This window comes from Rhamphochromis longiceps, linkage group LG4 (assembly GCF_057381845.1).
Source record: "Rhamphochromis longiceps isolate RC_006_pf linkage group LG4, R_longiceps_female_GT1.1, whole genome shotgun sequence".
NCBI classification, from domain to species: domain Eukaryota; kingdom Metazoa; phylum Chordata; class Actinopteri; order Cichliformes; family Cichlidae; genus Rhamphochromis; species Rhamphochromis longiceps.
In genome coordinates, this window is record NC_140560.1 from 9,396,797 (window position 1) to 9,406,790 (window position 9,994).

Here is a 9,994-nt window from a genome sequence, read left to right on the forward strand (position 1 = left end):
TTGGTGGAGGGGGATTGTGGTGTGAGGCTGTTTTTCAGGATTCCGGCTTGGCCCCTTTGTTCCAACGAAAGGAACTCTTAATGCGTCAGCATACCAAAACATTTTGGACAATTTCATACCCCCAACTTAGTAGGAACAGTTTGGGGATGGGCCCTAATATAAGTGTGCACATTCTAATATAAGTGTGCACTAGTGCACAAAGCAAGACCCATAAAGACATGGATGAGTGAGTTTGGTGTAGAAGAACTTATTTGGCCTGCAAAGAGTCCTGACCCCAACCTGACAGAACACCTTTGGGATGAATTAGAGTGGAGGCGGTGAGCCAGGCCTTCTTATCAGTTAGTGTCTGACTTCACAAAAGTGGTTCTTGAAGAAACTACGACTACGACTACTTTTGGCCATATTGTGTATGTAATATACCAAGCAATGATAAGCGACAATGCTAGTAGCGGTTTTCTACTGAAAAGGATCAGGTCCCTAATCATTTCTTTACTGCATCTCAGTCATGAAATGACCGGTGCTAGTGTCAAAAAGTAGTCACAGCTGCCATAGTTGGTGATAAAGAGCTGTACGAGCCTACAGCTAAGCAAACCTTTGAGATTAATGCTAACAATCGGCACACTAACATACTCACAATGAAAATACTAACATGTTTTGCAGGCACTGTTTGCTCTGTACTGTATCTTAAATTAGCATGTTAGCATTTGCTAATTAGTACCCAACACAATGCAAAATGGAGGTTGGTGAGTGTGGGAGGGAAGGGATTTTACCACTACCCTCCAGTGACCCCATCAGATCCTCAGATGAACAGTAAAACATTATATATTACACTGATTTTTTTATTCAACAAATGCTAAGCTAAAATGCAGACACAGTATGTGAAAAAGTGCTCCCAAGTAGCTTCCCCTACAGCAGTCAGGCACTGATCAAGCACTTAATAAATTTATCATGTGTGTGTCAGTTTGCTTACTGGTCTGGAGTGTTCAGGTGTGTGTTTACACGATGTCTAGGAGGAAAGACATCGACAATTATCTTAGAAAAGCAACTGCTGATGTCTGTCAGTCTAGGAAGGGTTTTAAGACCAAATCCAAACAATTTGAAGTCCATCTACTCTGAAGAAGATTATTCAAAACATGCAACACCATTGCCAATCTTTCTAGGAGTGGAAATCCCAGCAAATTCAGCCCGAAGTCAGATTGTGCAATACAGAAAATAAACGAGCTACGTCTCAGACTCTACTGGCTTCTGTTAGCATGTTAAATGTGAAAGTTCAGTTAGAAAAAGACTGAACAAAAACGGCTTGTTTCGAAGAGTTGGCAAGAGAAAGCCTATTCAGTCTAAAAAGAAAATGGCAGCACGTTTTTGGTTTGCAAAGTTTCATCTGAACAAATCTTGTGGAACAACGTCCTTTGGACAAAAACACCTAAGTGGAGATATTTGGCCAAAATGTGGAGCTCTATGTTTGAAGAAAACTAAACATAGCATATTAATACAAACCCCTCATACCAACTGTTTGTTGTTGAGTTGGCCATCAGCTCCTCTGTATACCGAAGTATTTCACAGTAAAATGTAAGGCCATTTGTCTGACAGCTAAAGCTTGAATGAAATTAGGTCATGCAACAGGACAATGATCCCAAGCACAAGAGCAAATGTACAACAGAATAACTGAAAAAAAGAAAAGAATCAGGTGTCTCTACAAGGTGATGAATCGTGGGTTGTGTGTAGTTTTCACACATGGCTTATGCATTTTGTCTCAGTTTTTGTAACCGTGTGTAATGCATGGTGATGTTGTTCGTGTCAGGTTGTTTTTAAATCACTTTAGAACCTGTTAAAGATCAGATAATGTTTATTATATTTATTACAGTTAAAAAGGTGTATTTTCTCTTTCACATGGCGATACATAATAATAATAATGGATTGGATTTATATAGCACTTTTCAAGGCCCCCAAAGCGCTTTACAATACCACTATTCATTCACTCTCACATTCATACACTGGTGGAGGCAAGCTACAGTTGTAGCCACAGCTGCCCTGGGGCAGACTGACAGAAGCGAGGCTGCCATATCGCGCCATCGGCCCCTCTGGCCATCACCAGTAGGCAAGTAGGGTAAAGTGCCTTGCCCAAGGACACAACGACCAGGACAGAGAGCCCAGGGACCGAACCGGCAACTTTCCGGTTACAGATGCGATTCCCAACCCCCTGAGCCATGGTCGCCCCCCATAGACCAAAATCAGTATGAACCTAGTGCTATCATAGGTTTGATTGAATTAGCTCCATTAACGTAAAGAGTATATAGAAGTCCTTGATGCGTGTCTTACCCTCTCTCTCTCTCAGCTTTCCTGTCTATCATCACTGTTGCTATCCAAGAAATGCCAAGAAAATAATATATTTTTTAAAAAGCCAGTAACTTATTAGGCTGTAGATGACATTGGCCTTGGCTCAGGCGATAGAGCGGGATATCTACCAATCTGATGGCTGGTGGTTTGATTCCTGACTCCTCCAGTCTGCATGTTTAAGTGTCCTTAACCCTGGAGAACCCATGGGGTCAAATTTGACCCCATGGTTTCCCTAGAAAACCAATGGGGTCGACTCTGACCCCATGGGTTCTCCAGGGTTGAAGAGTGTGGATGTTAAACAAGTCACAGAACCGGTGAATGAGTCTTATGGCAGAAAGTACTAATGAGTGTTCAGGTAGAGTAGAACAGCACCAGTCAATCTACCATCTGTAGAATTTTTGTTCAATGTAGTTTACAATCCCGCCAAGTTGTGTGAATTTAAATGTGGCAAAGTGACCTAACCATGAGGTTTGTAGTTTCTTAATCGACTCAATCGTCCTCAGCTGACTGAAGTAATCAGAACACTTAAAGGACTGGTTCTGGCTGAAATTTAAAGTTTTGCTATTGATTTTGAAGACAACATTCCAGAACAGATCTGGAATATTTGACAGGATCCAATGAGTGTTTCCATGTTAGTTTTCAAGCCAACATAATAATAATGGATTGCATTTATATAGCGCTTTCTAGACACTCAAAGCGCTTTACAATTCCTCTATTCATTCACTCTCACATTCACACACTGGTGGAGGCAGCTACAGTTGTAGCCACAGCTGCCCTGGGGCAGACTGACAGAAGCGAGGCTGCCATATCGGGCCATCGGCCCCTCTGGCCAACACCAGTAGGCGGTAGGGTGAAGTGTCTTGCCCAAGGATCCAATGACCAGGACAGACAGAGCTGGGGATTGAACCGGCAACCTTCGGGTTACAAGATGAGCTTCCCAACCCCCTGAATCACGGTCGCCCCAAACCCCAAACATGGATGAGAAGTTATCAAAATACTTTGTTATGTCAAAGAATAGAGTGCTCATCCCTGTACACTGCTGTGGGACTTTTTTTTTCCGTGTGTTTGACGTGTGTTTGACTGTGCGTAAAAGCTACTGTAGTGTGCCTGACGTCACCCTGGGAACAATGAGGTGGTTTTCCTGTTTTACTCCAGAGCGTTAACTCTTCTTTCCCCCATAGGCGGGCAGACGACAAGGAAAGGAATGCAGCAGATTCAGGGGGGTCCGTGTAACAGGGAGCTAGGGAGGACAGGGAAAGCGACTCCCAAGTAGCATGATTCATTCCCTCTTCTCTCTTTTGAGTGCATTTGAACGTTAAGATTATTGCTGGCATGCCAGACTCAGAGAGGAACATTCTGGAAAAGCCAGAGATGGATGAAAAAGAGAGGAACAGAGAGCAGGATGTGTGGCTGTGGTGGTTGGGATACCCAATGAAAGAGTGCAAATAACTATTGGATATACACTGTTACACCGTAGCAATGCAAGGGCTTCAAGTCAGACAGTGGCAGATTTATACAGACCCAGCTGAAATTAATTAGTGCAGAGCACTGGTCTGCATGAGAGACTTTTGGAGACCACAATGGGATTGGCATGTTCACAGTCTAGCATGCCATAGCTACAATCTGTCATGGTAATCCAAAGACAGAAAGCAAACATTGCAGGACCTAAAAGTTCCTTCTCAGTTTCAGGAGTTTAGAACCCAATTGATATCCACCCAGATGGTCCAGTGTTGATCAAGGGAAAATAGTGGGTCTAATGGCAAAATTTTCCCTCCATATAATGATGATTATATACAGGAAGGCATAACTGTTTCTGTTATTCTTGGACAAGGTTTGAATTCCATTAGCTTAAAGGAATCATTAAGAATGTGGTAAAGGAGCCATGTGGTTGTTTTTCATAATTCAGCTGATGGAGGAGTCCAAACAGTCGGTGCTCAGTGGAGCCTGATTGGCTTGCTGTAGAATACCAGAATTGGCAGGTCAACCTCTGACGCCCTTTGGTTTTCACAGATGTGAGCAGGTTCACCCTGAGCACATGTGACAGATGTGAAAAGGTCTCGAGAAGTTGAGGAGAACCTTGTACTACCTTTAAAATCGGTTCGTGTGACCAGTTTGGTGATGGGTCAGCGATGGTCTAGGCAGGCATATCCATGGAGGGACACACATAGGGTGCCGTAGCCTGACCTCTACAGGTTAGGCTACTGCACCCTAACTGTGTCAAGATGAAATTCTTTGGATCCAGTGTCAAACACTACACAGGTACAGTGGTTCCTGGGTTCCTACTAGTGCATGACAATCCTCAGCTTCCTGTGGGAAGAGCATAGAGGCAGTTGCTGTAAGATGAAGGAATTGATACCATGGACTAGTCCCCACACCTGCCTGACTTAAATCCAACAGAAAACCTCTGGGACATTATGTTTTGAGTTCCATGAACTCAAAGTTGCTCCAATGACATCTCAGTAGCTTGAAAGCATTTAGCTTCATGTGCAGAAGGTGGTCATTGTCCATAGCATTAACCATGGACAATGACCATGGTTAGCCATGCTCATTTGGATGACCTCTGGGTCAGCTGATGGAGGAATCTTAACGGTATGTTGACTGAAATTGAATTCAAATAGCACTTGTTTTATACACTATAAGGACGGAAGGAGAACCTACACAGTACACCTACAGGAACTTTTATGACATTCATTGTGAATTGGTTCCTCTTTGTGGCTATAACAGCTTCCACTCTTTTGGGAAGTTTTCCTACTGGATTTTGGAGTGTTCCTGTGGGAATCTTCTGCATATTCATCCTGAAGAGCATTTGTAAGGTCAGACTTTGATGTTAGACGAGAGAGCCTGACTCACAGTCTTCATTCTAGTTTGTCCCAAAGGTACTTTATAAGGTTGATGTCAGAGATCAGTGTAGTCCTATAAAGTTCTTACAAATAAAACTTATCCAACAATACATTGCCATTAACAGAAAAGTGCCTTCCTTAAAAACTCACACAATATCTAAAGCATTAAGATTTCCCTTCGCTGGAACTAGGGGCTCAAACCAACTCTGGAAAAACAACCAAATACCATTAATGAATTCAGCGATAGAGGTGTGTCACCCAGTACTGCTGCTGCCCATACTTACCATATAAAGCATATTCTGTAATGAATTGTGTAACAGTTGCATTTTGGCCATGTTCTATTGAAAAAGAAAGTTTGGAATTTTGTGGCAAAATCAATGCAAACTGAGAGATTAAAGGGAAATTTAATAAGGATGTAGCTCGCAGTGAGGCTGCAAACATTTCAGTACCTGTAGGTGAGTTAAAGACTCAATTTCCACGTTGTAAGTTAAGACAGACTTTTGTTTGTTTGTTTGTTTCTTAGAATGCATGTCTTTTTGGAGCAGACTTATTTGTGGAAGAAATACAAACTTGGAGAAGGCTTTAAATTATTTGTTAAAAGTTTGTTAAGGTGTCAGCTAATTTGCTAAAATGCCAGCTAAAGCAATTAGATACTGCCAAAAGGCAAAATATAGCATCCAGTTGCAAGGATGGCTATTCAGCCTCCTCTGGAAGAATTCCTCTGCAAAGCACTAAACCCCCAATTTTGTCCCAGAGGTCACAAGTAGCACTCAGTGTTGTAGCTCACTGCCATCTGTTTTAAGCGTATGTGTGTGTGTGAGAGATGGAGAGAACAGGTGAAAAAGAGGCAAATTGTAAAGCACTTTGGGTAAAAGCACTACATAAATGCAGCCATGGGGCACTGCGGATGCTGCTTGCTCTCTCAGAGTGTCCTAACCTGACAGTTTGGTTGCTTACAGCACTTATGAGTAAGAGATAAAAGCACTTGAATTATAAGATGAATCGAGGTGAAACCTTGAATGAATGTGTGAATTGCAATCAGCTGATGTAGTTGGTAGGGTAACAGTGACGGGAAGTGAAGCATCAGCTCCAAAGCTGTGATTAAAGAAACACTTTAGATTAAATATTAGATTAATGTCTTTAGCTCTACACTTTTAATGCAAGTTGTTATCCACCAGAATTATGCTGTAGAAGTGTAAAAATGTAAAATGCTAAATGTAATAAAGTACAGGGACAATGAGAAGAACATATAACAATAATATTGTAGTTTATGAAAATGCTACCTGTTGAGTTCAGCGCATCAGTAACAGGCTTAATGCTGAGATTACTGAAAGTCCAATAAAAAGAGTAGAGAAACATCATAATGGACCTCATGAACTGGTTAAAGCACAACCTTAAACTCTCACAACATAGTAAAAGCTGACACTCCTAACCTGAAAGCAAATCAAACATTATCAAAGCACAGTAGATTACCATAAACAGCCTGTTAGAATATAGAAATCTGGATTAATTCTGCGTGCCAGGAGATGTGCTCATTTATGCACAATCGCATTCCCTCATGTGCACACGCACACACAAACTAAGCAAGGGTCTTATAAACATTTCACAGGGAGAAGAAGAAGCACACACATGGAATTTGGACGCTTTATTTGGGCATGATGGGAGAAGGGAAGGGCCTGAGCTGACTGGGAGAGGGATAGAAATGTAATGTCTCGTGAAAGAGGAATCCCTCACACTAAAAATAACAGAATACAGTCAGATATTTACTGTACGGTGGGCTTTACTGTTTATACTGGCTCCAGTTCATCTGACACCTAGGCTAATAGGCTACTTCTGGGCACATTTATTGTGTGTCATGTGGATGGATGACTAAAGAGTCTTGGTTTAGGGATAATGGTATCACAATTTCATAAACTCAGCGGAGAAGTATTGCAGTAATGTGCTTTTGTATTTACAGTATTTTAGTCAGTCATATTTTGTGACTGGACATTTTTTCACTTTAAGCAATCAGTCCTCTTGACAAAGGAGCAATTTTAAGTGACCGGTGAGTTAGTTTACAATTTCCAAGGTGACTGAAACATACTGTACATGCATGGCCCAGTTCAGAGAAACTATTTCAAAGTCAGTGGATACATCATCGGACAAACTTCTTTGGGGTGGGGGTGGGGTGTCTTGGATGGTTGAAGAGATCTGGGTGGATTATAGAGATATGCTCTGAAGGCGCGAGGTTGAGAAAAAGTCCCGAGTCACAAAACTTGACGAGGTGCAGACAGAGAGTTTAAAGGGGCTTAAAACTATTAAGGAAGAAAGATGCAAAAATACAGAATGGGAGGGAAAGAGGAGATTAGTGCAGTTTCTGAAACTCAGAAGGGCATTTCTGCTGGAAGCTGTTTGTTCCTCCACCCACCGACCCCTCTCCCAACTCCTCTTGGGTCTGGCTATTTATGGTAGAAGCCTGTCTGAGGACTTCTGAAGGCTGAGTTCATGGCATCATAATTCCAACCTGTTGCTAGAGTAGGAGAGGAAGCTCTAAACATACCTGGATTTGGTCAACAAGCCCTCAGGCGTCAGCTCAGACCTATTCAATCAGTCCGGTCATATTCTTGCATATGTGTCTCTGGTACTTTTAAAAATAAAATGTTGAACAAAATGTTTTACCTGACTCAGGGACTTTCAGCACTCTATTTATGTTTGCACTAGACAGTGAAAGTTGTTGCCACTTCAACAGCGAGCCAGTATAGCAGTGATCATCACAGTACTTGATTCTTTTGCTCCTTTCATTACTTAGGCTCTGACTGACACCTAAAAAGATGAACAGTTTTTCAATGGAACTGTCTTCAATCTCCATATTTCATACACAATTCACCTCCACTGGTTTTACTTTTTCCATGCTGGTGTACCTGACACTTACAGTGCAGAACCTGGACTGTGCTCAGTTCTACTGCTGCTGATTTTAGTGGTTACACCTTAAGAGAGCTGTGCATTAACAAATGCCCATAGACTTCAATGAACTGAAGCAATGTTGTAAAGAAGAGCGAGCGAAGATTCCTCTTATAAAGTCATCTAGAAATCCAACACTTTCAGTTTTTGCTGCTAAAACTGGTTCTACAATCTATTGACTTATAAGGTGTACTTTGGATTTTGTTAAATAAATAATGAGTCAGCCTAATATTTGTTCATCTGAAGTTGTATATAAATACTTAATAAATACTTTAAGACTTGGTATGGACTACATTAATATTGTGTGTGTGTGTGTGTGTGTGTGTGTGTGTATATATAAATATATATAGAACCTCGAAAGAGGATGTAACTTATTCTTACAATGACTGTAAGAATACCTTTCAATGTTGCCTCAAACTTTTTCAGCCTTTAGGACTTCACATTTCAACAAAAGATTAAAAAAACTCCTTCAACTCTTCCAAGGCCTTTAAAGATGCAGAGTATAAAATCTCACCCCTAGGCACTAGATGTCAGTAGATTGCAGATTGCAGTCAAGTGAACTTGACATCTTCCACAAACCAGCGCCCACTCCTATCAATATTTAATGGATTATTTCTAATTTTATGAGAATGCTTAATTCTTTGGAACATGTAATTTTACACACTAATCAATGTATGTTTTGTGAGCACATTTAACTGACTGTATGTTTAACTTTCCCTCTTCATAGAGATTTAACGCTGACATTATTGACTTTTTACATCAGCTGGCCTTTAATTTCCTTTACTTCTTAACAGCTTTCAGTTATAACTCTCACCTTTATTCAGCTTTTACTCTTACACTTACATGTGCACTGCTTTCATCTCTCTTTTCAGCTAACATGTCAACTCTTTTCAGTGTTTACACTCTGAATGGCACATTCAGATCTCCAAGCATCACCTGCACCAGATCACCTGCTGTCAGTACTTATTCTTTTCACATCAGCTGACACCTTTCCATCTATACACTTGCACTAGCACTCTAATATCTGGGTTTCTCCTTAGTTCCAGTTGTGAACATTTGCAGCCTGTCTTTATTTTCGCTTGTTTTCCTCTATGTCCAGATCTTGGCTCTCACTCACATGCTGGAACAGGCCAGTGACACCTTTGGCTAAAATTGCTGGTGTCAGTGAGGTGCTGCTTGTTAGCGTGTTTGTTATAAAACGATGCCCAGGCCAGGGGTTTTTAAGCACCTTGTAAAAGTGGACTCCGTTTATAGCTCCTCCAAAGTCTGGAATGTTTATTTGAGTTTTTCTTTTTTCTTTTTAAATGTCTGTTTTTGTTTCTCCGTGTCTGGGAAAGGTCTTCAGAATAAATTCCTCTTGAAATAGACATATCCCTATAATCTATTTATTTTTACATAACTATTACTTGCTCAATGTTGTGTCTGGCTTGTGCTGCATACTAGGAGCAAGCTCAGATATTGGACCTTGTAAAGACAGGGAGAGAGGAGACTTGGCATTTACAGACATGAATTCATTAAGTTAAAATGTCTTACAAACACACAGTCGACGTAAGGAGACGGTGATTTTCTCGGGGAAATCGGCTGTGCTGTGAAAACCAGAGAGCCCGTACAAAATGTATGCTACGTTAAAAAAAAAAAGAAAAGCGCTGACGGATAACGTGTTTTTGTAACAGGCAGGTGTGTTTCTCTGTGTACAAAACACACAGGTGATGAGATTCAGCCCATACATGACTGAAGTTAAACAGTGAATGTGCATTGTAGTAGCAAGAGGAAATGTTCATTGAGTCTGTTATGTGACCTTTTTTGGTAAAGCTTCTCAAGCACGGACTCTGACCAAACCCCTTGACCGATTGGTACACACACACACAGGAGATGGT